The following is a 10,744-nucleotide window of genomic DNA, read 5'->3' as shown; positions in this document are numbered from 1 at the left end:
CATTGGCTTGATCTGAGTATGAGTCATGGTCATGTGGTTCTGTTGATTTTGCAGTTGATAACGATGCTATTTGTCGAGCAAGACCTTCAACCATCTCCTTGACTTCTTTGATTCCCGAAGTTGACTCGCCAATTTGAACCTCATTCACTCCTTTAATTCTTCTAGTATTCCTGAGTGATCGACTCCGTTGTTGGGAATTATCCGCTTGTCGCTGGAAGAATTCCCAAATCTCTGATGCACTTTTTGACATTAGCTCTCCTCCACTTGTTGCCATTAGCCATTCTTGCACATTCGGCAATAATCCCTCCAAAAAGTATTGGCATTGGTGCCATTTCTCGTACCCATGATGTGGACACTTCAAGAGTAGCCCATTGAATCGCTCCCATGTTTCGAAAAATTGCTCGTCATCTTTCTGGGTAAACTCCGAGATTTCCCTGCGAATAGCATTGGTTTTATGCACTGGGAAATATTTATTTAAAAATTTTGTAACCATTTGTTCCCATGATGCAATGCTATTAGCAGGCAATGTATTAAGCCATGAACGAGCCCTATCCTTTAAAGAAAATGGGAATAGTCTAAGTTTAACATCATCGTCTGAAAAATTTTCATATTTAAAAGTTTGACAAATGGCATGAAAATCATTCAGATGATTATATGGATCCTCATTTTCTAGGCCATAAAATGTGGGGAGACAATTTAGCACACTAGGTTTTAATTCGAAACTCCTAGCAGCTACATTTGGGTATCTTATGCATGATGTGCTCAAATTAGCTAAGGGACTGAAGTAGTCCTTAAATGGCCTCTCTTGTGGTTGCAAATCCATTTCAAATTTATTTTTAATGTGCTTTTGTGTGCGAAGTGTTTTTTCTAATTCAAGGTCTATAGGTTCAAGATTAGGTAATAATGACCTACGACCATGCATGCAAAATAAATAAAATAAAAATAAAGATGCAAACAAAACAAAAAATAAAGATGGGAACAAAACAAATAAAAATAAAGAAGAGGGAGAAATTACGATACTAACCTTATTGCGCTATTACAACCTTTCTATAAAAATACACAAAAATAAATACGTGAAAGAAATTAACTAAAAATTAAATTAATAAGATAAACAAAAAAAAATTACAAAGAAAAATAAATAGAAAATTAAATTACAGAATTTTAAAGAAGAGAAAAAGAAAAGAAATACTAACCTTTAAATGTAGATTCACTTTTTTTTTCTTTTTTTTTAATTTAATAAAAAAATACAAGAAAACAAATAAAAGAAATTATTCAAAAAAATTTAATTCTATTAATTAAAATTACTTACCTCCCCGGCAACGGCGCCAAAAACTTGTTGTGCAAATTTTAATGTACTCGCAAGCGCACGAATCTATTGTAGTATAGATTTATGGTGACGAGTGTCGATCCCACGAGGAGGTGGATTTTAATTGTGTAGAATTAATTTTGTAAATGGGTGATTGGATTTATGGTGGAAATGATTTGGTATATGCTAAAACTTAAATTAAAATGACGAGAATAAATTCTAAAATTGGAATTGTAATGGCGAGAATAAATTGAAGATAATTCTATTGAAATGACGTACTTGGGTATCTGGATCCGTATCAACATGCATCATGGGCTAAATAATCCGTATTAATGCCAATTAAATCATGAGGGGGGAATCCACACCTCATGAACCACGCTCTAATCAATATGGTGCTAAGGGCTTATCGTGCCAAATAATAATAACCTTATACTAGAGGGCCGGTGAAACCAAGGCGGTACTAGACAAGATTAGTATTATTTGTCGACGAGAAGTCAAAACATCCACAAAAACTAGAGGGGAAGAGAAAATAAATTTACCAAATTAAGCCCATGACACATGTTGAGACTTCACCTTCAACCCAAGCTTGAAAGAAAATTAGCCACTCATAGTTGAACTAGGGGCAAAATGGGAATTTATTAAAATACGAAGAAAATACAAGATGGAAAGGGAATTACAGAAAATGGATCCCAAAAATGGATTCAGAGATATCAAATTAGGGGGGGAGGCCCCCTTTTTATAGATACATGGAGTAAATCATGGCCATCGGATTAAAAACAGTTTGGACGCTCAGGATTGCGCCACGTCATCAGTCAACAGTCCACGGTTTGACCACGCGGATGAACAGTAACACGGTTTGACCCGACTTTGAACAGTAACGCGGTTTGACCCGGATGAACAGTAACGCGGTTTGGTTGAAAATAATCCTGTGTGATGCATGCACCGTACGCGAGATTTTTCGTCCACTGATATGCTGCCACGTCACCATCAACAGTACATAAGAATTTTAGTCCAACAGGATCGTGACACCTCATCAGTCAATGCCACATCATCGGTCAATGCCACGTCATCATCCGTCTATGTGAACAGTGCCGTGAACAGTAACGTATACAGTACCGTACACGTGAATAGTACCGTACATGTGAATAGTGCCATTTTTCCTTTTATGCTCCTCCTAAGGTTTTCGACCGTCCTGAGTTCAAAAGTGATGTCCGTTTTGCCGTCTGATCTCTCCTTTATTGTGAAATGACTATAATGCCCCTAAAATACATAAAATACTTAATTAAAATAAAACACATGTAATTAAATCACAAGAAGGTTAAATATATAAAAGTAAGGGTTGTTAGTAAGACTTAAAATGTAAAATGACGGTTTTCTCCTTTATAAATATGCATTTTCTAACACTCAACAGGCAGCCGAAAGAGGCAATGAGGAGAAGAAGAAAAACATTGCTCTCAAAGCCTCGAAACATGAGAGTGATGAGGAAAGCGAGCTGGATGAGGAAGAGATGGATATGCTGGCTAGGAGGTTCATAAAACTTTTTAAGAAATCCGATGAGCGAAGAAAATTTAGAGACCTCAAGAACCGAAAGGAGAAAAAGGAATTAATCAAATGTTATGAGTGCAAGAAGCTTGGCCATATAAGAACGGAATGTCCTCTTCTCAACAAGCTCAAGAAGAAAGCAATGGTAGCCACATGGGATGATAGCGATGAGGAAACAAGTGATGATGAAGAGCATCAAGAAATGACAAATCTAGCTCTCATGGCAATTGGAGATGAATTGGATGATGATCTTGATGAGGTAAATGATCTTTTTACTTATGATGAATTATATGATGCTTTTAAAGAATTGCATGATAATTGGATAAAAATTGGTAAAAAGAATGCATGTCTTAAAAAGAAAATGATAGAGCTCAAAAATGAAAATGAATCTCTATGTGCAAAGATTACATGCCTAGAATTAGAAAATAAAACATTGCATGATAGTATTGCATTATTTGAGAATTCTAGCACTTCACATGAGCACTTAGAGACACACATGAATGACTTGAAAAATGAGAATGAAACGCTTAAGAAAAAGAGCAATGAGTTGAATGAGATTGTTTTGAAATTCACAAATGGGCAAAAGATATTGAATAACATGCTTAATTCACAAAAATGTGTGTTTGATAAAGGAGGACTTGGGTATAAGCCTTACTTGAAACAAAAATATTATAAGAATTATTTTGTTAAGGCTACCTCCACAAGTGATCATAAAATTGTATGTCATTATTGCAATCAAAATGGTCATATGAAGAATAGATGTCCTATTAAAAGAAATGTGTATTATGGAGCAAAATGTATTTGGGTTCCAAAAGGAACCATTGCTAACACTCAAGGACCCAAGAATATTTGGTACCAAAGTATACAACTTGAATAATTTTTTGTAGGTACCACAAATAAGGAAGGATGGAGAGTCCCTTGATGAAGCTTGTGAGGATGATTATGGTCTAGGCAAAAACAATGAGGCAAGATGGTTTAATTGTTTTGGCAACAATTATTGCCTTATTGATTATGAGTGATGGTCTTTTAAGCTTAGTAAGTATTTAATAATTCATTTGGTATCATGTTGAGTGGATCATGATAAATGGATAGTAGCTTGAATTTGTGAAAGTATGCTTGTATGTTTACATGATTGTATTATCATTGTGTTTAACAGTGAGTGTTTTATCATGATGCAAAGTTATATATAAATGATGATAGTTTATCAACTCATCATGATGGATTTGTTTGATGTTAATGTTTATGAAGTGTTTAAGCATGATAGTTAAGTGGTGTGTTTGATTTATTAACTTTTGAATGCTTATATGTTTAATTATTGTGAAAATCCCAAATTTGCACAAGCTGTAATGAATTGGTCATAACTCCTTCTAGAGAACTCTAAATCTAGCTCTGTGAAATTTATTGGAAAGCTAACTTAATTATCTTTCTAACGGTATATAGCTTGCATGTTAATTCTGGCTCAATCAATACAGTTTTTATTTCGAAGTTGACCTTTCTGCATTTTCTTAATCTTTGAATGCTTATATGTTTCATGATTGTGTAAAATATATACATGATGAATGAATTATATGTGTGAATTCTTGTATCGTTAATTGTGTTATATCATCATTCACTTATAAAATTGACATCATTGTTTGATACGATTTCATATGTTTGATCTTGCATGCATTTTATGTCTCATGTACTAAATGGTTTATTGAAAAGTTTTAAATCTCAAAATGATTTAAAATTAATCAATTTTAAAAGCCAAAAATAAAATGGTGTGTAATACAAGTATAAGAGCTAGCAAATATTCCCTTTCCATTCATCCGGAAAAACGTTTTTTTTTTTATTGATTTCTCTCGAGACAAATTCCGGATAACCGGATTTTCAATCCGGAAAACCGGATTGGCTTTGGTTGCTCTCGGATCAATATTCGGATAACTGGATTATCAATCCGGAAAACCGGATTCGCATATGGCATTCACTGGATTGCACCGGACAGCCGGTTATGTAAATCCGGAAAACCGGATTCGAGTGAAAGACTTGCTGGTCACAACCGAATTTCCGGTTCAAGCCTAACCGGCAAGCCGTTTACGGGTTTGGCTGATTTTGTTTTACTTCTCCTTCCTTCGTTACTTTTCTGCACTTGTTCTTCCTCTCTCTCAAAACCGTGAGCCACCCTCTTCCATTTCCAATCAATTCCTCTTCATTTCTCAACCATTTTTATGCCAAGATCAATCTCTTAAACCATTACCCATGCATTTCATCTTCATTAAACAATTCTCTATCATCATTCCTTCACTTGTTCTTCATCATTTCATCATCATTTTTCACGCGTGAACAGTACCTCTCCATTTCTCTCTCAAATTTCTTCATCTTTCACTCATTCTCTTGCCAAAATCAATCATCCAAATCATTATTCATCCATTACTCCTTCAATTTTCGTTCTCAAAACTTCATTTCATCAACTCTCCACATAAAACCCAAAATCAAAAACCTAACCACCCGTTTCTCTCGCTACATTTTCAAGCTTCCTTTAGCCCATTTTTGATCCAATCTACATCATATATTAGCTTCATTCATCTCTAGGATCAATTTTCTTGGCTCAAACAAATCCATTTCACTCAATTTTTGTAAACCCGAAATTGCATATTTAAGCTCTTTTTAGTCCACTTTTGATCCAATCAACACCATCCATTATCTTAAATCATCTCTTGGATCAATATAATTGGTTTAAAATAATCTATTTCACTCATTATTTTACAAAACCGAATTTGTGCATTTTGGGTATTTTAAATTACCATGATTTCTTATTATATTATGCACCTACATTTTCATATGCATAATTATTTTAATTATGGATTACGGATGATGATTGTTTAAAATTTGGATAATTTATATTTGGATTATATTTTTTGAATTCTTAGAATGAATATGACTCTTTAGTTAATTGCTCGCTCAATTTTTTTTTCTTGATTAATCATTGAGATATTCTTTTTGGTATAAGCATGGATTTATAGTGATTTTGATTATTGATGATTATATGTGTGTTGCTTGATGAATTGACGGAGTTGTTGGTTTGGTATAATTATTTAAGCTTATATGGAAGCGTTTTTAACCATGTTGTGTATTTGAGGATTTGTGCATTTTAAGGGGAGACTCTGCCGAAATTTTTCCTCGCACAAAATTGGTAATATCTTTATCGAATTATTTTTGATGCTTTTGTTTCAATTGCATCTATTTATTTTTTTACGATGAAGGGGGAGATAAATATGATATGTTTTTGGATAAAATCTTTTTGGTTAAAATTTTAAATTGGCCATATATTAAGGGGGAGCATATAATATGTTTTTGAAAAATATGCATTTTGAATTTTTTTTTTGTCCAGAGGGGGAGACAAAATAATATATCATTTCAATATTGTCAAAATGAGGACAATAATATGCACTTTGAGTATTCTTTTGATGAATTTGATGATATGTGATTATGGTGAGGACTTGATGATTTTGAGATATAATGATAATTTGTGAGTAATATTACTAATCTTGTATTTGAGGTAATGCTTGTTGTTAGGGGGAGATTCTTTCAAAATTTCCACTTGAACAACATGGGTAACAAATTTGCTATTTTTATTCTTTTCCTTTAAGTTTTCTTTTTGATGATGAAGGGGGAGACGAATACATGTTTTCAAACTTATAAAAATTTGCTACTTTTGTCTTTGCCAATTAAGTTATTCTTTTTTATGATGAAGGGGGAGAATGATTTAATATGTGTTATGAAAATATGCATGTATGCAGGGGGAGTTTTTGTTAAACTATTTTCAAATCATTTTTTTTAACTTGCATTGATTAAGGGGGAGCTTTTTCATAACAAGATTAAAGTTTTGAATGTGCTTTGTCATCATCAAAAAGGGGGAGATTGTTAGCCTATATGGCTATAAATATTGATTTTGATGATAACAAACCACATGTGTTTATTGAGTCAAGATTTATGAATTGTGCTTTTATTATAAGAAAATGATGTTATGGAATTAAAGCATTTTGGACTAAAATGAAAGTAATTTCAAAATCTTTGATAGTGTTTTAAATTTCGGATTTGGACCTATTTGAAACTATTTAAATGTTTTTGGGTCATTCTATAATTTCACAAAGTTTGGGCAAAATCATAATTTCAAAAAGTTTTGGGATTAACGAAGTATTACTTAAAAATTCTGAAATTTGACCTATTTGCAAACTTTTATAACGTTTTGGGTCATACTACAGTTTTATAAAGTTTTGGGGTCAAACTGTAAATGTTGGGAAATGTTTTACTGTAGCAAACGGCTTACCGGTTACTGATAAACGGCAAGCTGAATTCGGGGCAGTAAGCACCAGAACGAAAACGGCTTACCGGATTCCGAATCCGGCAAGCCGGTTAGGCAAAATTTTGAATTTTGCCTCAACGATAACATAAATCTGGCTTACCGGATTCCATAAAATGGCAAACCGGATATCCCAGAATGTGAGTAACGGCTAGTTTTCGAGCTCAAGCTATAAGAACTCAAATCCAACTCATTTTGAGCCTCTCCAACAAGCAAGAACAAAAAGCACACGTGATATCTTGAGCCTTCAACTTGTAAAACACAATTTATTAAATCATTCATTGTTCTTCATCTTTGAATATCTACTCATTGAGTGAGTTTCATTGTATCTTTCATTTCTTCAATTCATTTGTAAGAGTTTGAGTGTGTGAGACACTTGAGTGAAGAGATTGGGAGATAATCTCTTTGTTGTAAAGGTTTATTGACACCTCGAAGTCAATTGTAATCGTTGAAGCCTTGGAAAGGCTTGGATAGTGAAATCCTCAAGCCCGGTGTGCTTGGAGGCGTGGACGTAGGCGGGGATTGCCGAACCACGTAAAAATTCTTGAGTTTGCTTTCTCTTCCCTTGCTCTTTAATTATTGTGCTTTGATTGAACTTATTGTTTTCAATTATTGTTAAGACATTAGATTGCTTGTTGTGTGGATTTGTTAGGATAATTTTTTTTAAAATCCAATTCACCCCCCCTCTTGGGTTGCACACTTGTATTTCAGAATAGATCTTCCCAAAGATAATACTTGACATCTGAAAAGAATTTCTTCTTCTGTTGATATGATAAATTAGAATGAACAACAACACTCGCCAAATAGTTCACAAAATCTGCATACCATGGTGCGTCACAAGTTTGCAAGGCCAGCAGCTTTTCATCAGGAAATTGTTCGATGATTGAAACCATTACATTATCCCCTCGCTCTCCCTACTCTAACCGAGATAAGTGATCAACCACCAGATTTTCAGATCCCTTTTATCCCGAATCTCTAAATCAAATTCTTGTAGTAAGAGCACCCAACGGATCAGTCTTGGTTTTGCATTTGCCTTTGTGAATAGATACTTGAGATCTGAATGATCAGTGTAAACTATTACCTTAGAGCATATCAAATATGAGCGGAATTTTTCAAGTGCAAACACAACAACTAGAAACTCTTTCTCAGTGGTAGCATAATTCAATTGTGCGTCTGTCAGAGTTCGACTTGCATAGTAAATAACATGCAACATGTTTTTATACCGCTGCCCCAAAACTACTCCAATAGCATAGTCACTCGCATCACACATAACCTCGAACGGCAGATCCCAATCTAGAGCCATAATAACTGGAGCTGAAATCAATTTCTCTTTTAAAGTGTTAAAAGCCTACAAACACTCATCAGTAAAATTGAAAGGCACATCCTTGAGTAAAAGGTTGCACAAGGGTTTCGTTATCTTTGAAAAATCTTTAATAAAACGTCGATAAAACCCGGCATGCCCTAGAAAACTTCTTACTGCTTTCACGAAAGTCGGTGGTGGCAACTTCTCAATGACTTCGATCTTCGCTCTATCAACTTCAATTCATTTAGCTGAAATACGATGACCTAATACAATGCCTTATTGCACCATAAAGTGACATTTTTCCCAATTCAAAATCAAGTTTGTCTCCACACATCGCTGTAAAACTAGATCTAAATTGTTTAGACAATAATCAAATGAAGATCCAAAAAATGAGAAATCATCCATAAGCACCTCAATGAATCTCTCCACCATATCAAAAAATATAGCCATCATGCAACGTTGAAAGGTAACTGGTGCATTGCATAAGCCGAATGACATTCTTCTATAAGTAAATGTACCATAAGGACATGTGAAGGTGGTTTTCTCTTGATCTTCTGGTGCTATAGGGATTTGATTATAGCCTAAATATCCATCTAAAAAGTAGTAGTAGGCATGGCCAACAAGTCTCTCCAACATTTGATCAATAAAAGATAGTGGAAAATTGTCTTTTCTAATAGCAGCATTAAGTTTTCTGTAATCCATGCATACCCGCCAACCTGTGACTGTCCTTGTTGGGATAAGTTCATTGTTGTCATTCTTCACTACCGTCATTCATCCCTTCTTTGGTACCACTTACACTGGACTGACCCATTTGCTATAAGAGATTGGATAAATTATCCCAGCATCCAATAATTTAAGCATCTCTGCCCTAACCACTTCTTGCATGTTTGGATTTAGGTGCCTTTGTGGCTGTACTGTCGGCTGATAACTCTCCTCCATTAGAATCTTGTGCATGCAAATTGAAGGGCTTATTTCTTTAATGTCGGCAATAGTCCATCCTAGAGCAGCTTTGTGATCCCTCAAAACTCGAAGTACCTTTTCCTCTTCAAGATCTATCAAGGCAGAAGAAATAATAACTGGTAGCTTAGAGTTATCATCTAAATAAGTATACCTTAAATGAGAGGGCAATGACTTAAGCTCATGCTTTGGAGATTCTTCTATTGAAGGTTTTGCTCTAGAAGGACTTCTACCAAGCTCTTCCATTTTTGGCTTTTTTGAAAGCAAGTAAAATGGTGAAGCTTCTAAATACCGTGCATACTCCTGAATACTTGTATTCGTAGATTGAGTAGTCCCAGAGTGAACAATACATCCTTCTAGTGTGTCATTCGGCATTGTATCGCGAAAGCTCTCAATTATCTCCTTATCAATGGTGTCTATTTGAAGGCACGTGTCGATCTCTGATGGGTATTTCATTGCTTTGAACACATTGAAAGTGACTTGCTCATTTTGCACCCTAAGGATTAGTTTTCCTTCTTGGACATCAATAAGAGTTCTTCCCGTGGCCAAGAATGGTCGGCCTAAAATAATTGGTATCTCTCGATCTTCAATCATATCCAAAATAATAAAATCTGCAGGAAATATAAATTTGTCGACCTTAAAAAGTACGTCCTCAATCATTTCTCTTGGATACTTTATAGACCTATCTGCCAATTGAAGAGAAACAGTTGTTGCCTTTGGTTCACCAAGTCCTAATTTCCTGAAAATAGAAAGGGGCATCAAATTAATACTTGCACCTAAATCACACAAAGCTTTATCAAAATAAGTATTTCCAATAGTGCATGGGATAGAAAAACTCCTTGGATCTTTCAACTTCGGTGACAATTTATTCTGTAGAATTGCAGTTGACTCTTCAGTTAACAACACGGTTTCATGCTCTTCTAATTTCCTCTTGTTGGATAAAATTTCTTTCATGAATTTAGCATAGCTCGGCATTTGTTCTAATGCATCTGCAAAAGGAATGTTAATATGCAGCTTTTTAAAGACATCAAGAAATTTAGAGAACTGTTTATCTAATTTGTTTTTCCGAAGGCGCTGAGGAAACGAGATTGGAGGGACATAAGCTTTGACTGGTACTGATTGTTGTGATTGTGGAATTTCTGCACTTGCTGTCTCCGATGTTCTAGTTGTGTCTTTAATTTGCTCCATGTTATCTTCTTCAACTTCTTTTACTTCTTTTGGCAGATCTTCAATTTGTCTACCATTTCAAAGCATAATTGCATTCATTTGTTCCTTTGGATTTGTCTCTGTATTG

The 10,744-nt window shown here is 34.6% G+C and overlaps 1 non-coding gene across 1 annotated transcript; it reads left to right on the top strand.

Annotated features, from left to right (window-relative positions):
• Nucleotides 1-338: 338 nt before the first annotated feature.
• On the top strand, nucleotides 339-442 carry LOC127899480 (small nucleolar RNA R71). Its single transcript, XR_008051357.1, has one exon. It is a non-coding gene; the product is annotated as a small nucleolar RNA R71 (small nucleolar RNA).
• Nucleotides 443-10,744: the final 10,302 nt, after the last annotated feature.

Source organism: Citrus sinensis, chromosome 8, assembly GCF_022201045.2.
Source record: "Citrus sinensis cultivar Valencia sweet orange chromosome 8, DVS_A1.0, whole genome shotgun sequence".
In the NCBI taxonomy this organism is placed as follows: domain Eukaryota; kingdom Viridiplantae; phylum Streptophyta; class Magnoliopsida; order Sapindales; family Rutaceae; genus Citrus; species Citrus sinensis.
This window is presented reverse-complemented; position numbering and strand designations above follow the sequence as displayed.